This window comes from Camelina sativa, chromosome 19 (assembly GCF_030686135.1).
Source record: "Camelina sativa cultivar CO46 ecotype springtype chromosome 19, ASM3068613v1".
Taxonomy (NCBI): Eukaryota; Viridiplantae; Streptophyta; class Magnoliopsida; order Brassicales; family Brassicaceae; genus Camelina; species Camelina sativa.
This window is the reverse complement of record NC_141898.1, coordinates 27619145-27621479: the sequence shown is the minus strand read 5'-3', so window position 1 is coordinate 27621479 and position 2335 is coordinate 27619145. Positions and strand designations below refer to the sequence as shown.

Below are 2335 nucleotides of genomic sequence, written 5' to 3'. Positions count from 1 at the left end.
ACTCGACCACTTGGACGAGCTCGACCGTCTGTGCAGTCTCACCAAGATCAACGGCGTGAGCGAGGATGGTTACAAGTTGCGCCTCTTCCCATTCTCCCTGGGAGACAAAGCTCATCAATGGGAGAAAAACCTTCCTAAGGGATCAATCACCACCTGGGATGGTTGCAAGAAAGCATTCTTGGCCAAGTTCTTCTCCAATTCCAGAACAGCACGTCTCAGGAATGAGATTTCTAGCTTTACTCAGAAAAGCTCCGAATCATTCTGTGAAGCCTGGGAGCGTTTCAAGGGTTACCACAGCCAGTGTCCACACCATGGTTTCACCAACGAGTCCATGCTAAGCACTCTATACCGTGGTGTACTTCCAAAAATTCGCATGCTGCTTGACACTACTTCTAACGGTAATTTCCTCAACAAAGACGTTGATGAAGGATGGGAACTGGTTAAGAATCTCGCCCAGTCTGTTGGCAACTACAATGACGACTATGACCGCACAGTTCGCGGCGAAGCTGGGTCTGAGGAGAAGTACAAGAGGGACCTTAAGAATGTCAATGACAAGCTTGACCGCCTCCTACTAAGTCAGCAGCAGCATGTCCATTTCGTAGCTGAGGATGACCCTTTCCAAGTTCAAGATGGGGAGGGTGAGCAGTCTGAGGAGATCAACTACGTTCAAAATCAGGGTGGTTACAACAAGGGCTACAACCCCTATAAGACGAACCCCAATTTGTCTTACCAGAGCACCAACATTGCAAATCCACAGGATCAGGTGTACCCTCCTCAGCAGCACCAACAAGGTCAGCAAAAACCTTTTGTGCCTTAGAATCAGGGATTCATACCCAAACAACAAATCCAGAAAGGTTACCATGCTCCCTCAGGACCACCTCCAGGATTCCGCCCTCAACCAGTTCAGTCTGCTCCAGCCCCCGATCAAGAAATGAAGCAAATGATGCAACAACTTCTTCAGGGTCAAGCTAGTGGATCTATGGATACTGCTAAGAAGTTTGCTGACCTTAGTCAGAGGATGGAATGTTCATACAATGATCTGAATGTCAAATTTGAAGCTCTGAATTCGAAGATAAGGTATATGGAAGGCCAATCCGCTTCTAGTTCTGCACCAAAGCCTGGCTAATTCCCAGGGAAGGCTGTTCAAAACCCCAAGGAGTTTGCAAACACAATTACGCTGAGAAGTGGAAAAACATTGCCTCCCAGGCAAGGAGTTCCAGACATCACTGAGGACAGTGATGAATTAGATGGGGAGGATTTTGTTCAAGATGAAGCTCAGATCAAGGATCCAGTCGAAGCAGTCAAAGATCCAATCGAGCCAGTGAAGCAGTCTGAACCTGAAGCAGTTAAGGAACCTGTTGTTTCTGCTGACAAACCTGCGAGGTTCATCCCTCCACCATACAAGCCTCCTCTACCATTTCCAGTGAGGTTCAACAAGCAGTTACTGAGAAGTACAAAGCCTTGTTCGAAAAACAAGTCAAGGAGATTGAGTTGAGGATGCCATTGCTGGATGCATTCGCACTTGTTCCTCACTACCAGAAATTCCTAAAGGATTTAGTGATGGAGAGATCAAAAGAAGTTCAAGGCATGGGGGTACTAAGTCTTTAGTGCAGTGCAATCATCCAGAAGAAGGTTGTACCCAAGAAGCTCAAAGATCCTAGATCATTCACTCTACCTTGCTCCCTTGGACCTATGTCTTTTGATAGGTGTCTATGTGATCTTGGTGCTTCAGTTAATCTGATGCCACTCTCTGTTGCTACGAGGTTGGGTTTTACAAGGTTCAAGGGTTGCGACATCTCTCTCATCCTTGTAGACAGATCAGTGAGACTTACAAATGGTATTTTAGAAGACTTACCCGTCAGGATCAGAGACGTGGAAGTGCCAACCGACTTTGTGGTTCTGGAGATGGATGAAGAACCAAAAGATCCTCTGATCTTAGGAAGACCATTCCTGGCGACTGCTGGAGCCATCATTGATGTCAGAAATGGCAAGATTTATCTTAATCTGGGCGACGACTTCACTATGAAGTTTGACATCAAGGATACCTTGAAGAAGCCAACGATTGGAGGACAAGTCTTCTACATTGAAGAGATGGATAAATTGGCTGATGAGTTGTTGGAGGAATTAGCTGAGGAGGATCATCTCAAGACTGCTTTGACCAAGAGTGGAGAAAAAGGGTTCCTGCATGAGGAGACCACTTGTTACAAGATTCTGCTAGACTCCCACAGAGAAACGGATGGACCAGAGGAATTCGAGCAGCTATCTGACGCAGAGGAGGTATGTGCAGTTGAGACTGAGAGTTCAGAACGTGATATCTCCCACTCGACCGATGTTA

At 46.5% G+C, this 2335-nt stretch overlaps 1 non-coding gene across 1 annotated transcript; it reads right to left on the bottom strand.

Moving 5' to 3' along the window:
* Nucleotides 1-211: 211 nt before the first annotated feature.
* LOC147921156 (small nucleolar RNA R71) lies at nt 212-318 on the bottom strand. Its single transcript, XR_015591823.1, has one exon. It is a non-coding gene; the product is annotated as a small nucleolar RNA R71 (small nucleolar RNA).
* Between the last annotated feature and the right edge of the window lie 2017 nt (nt 319-2335).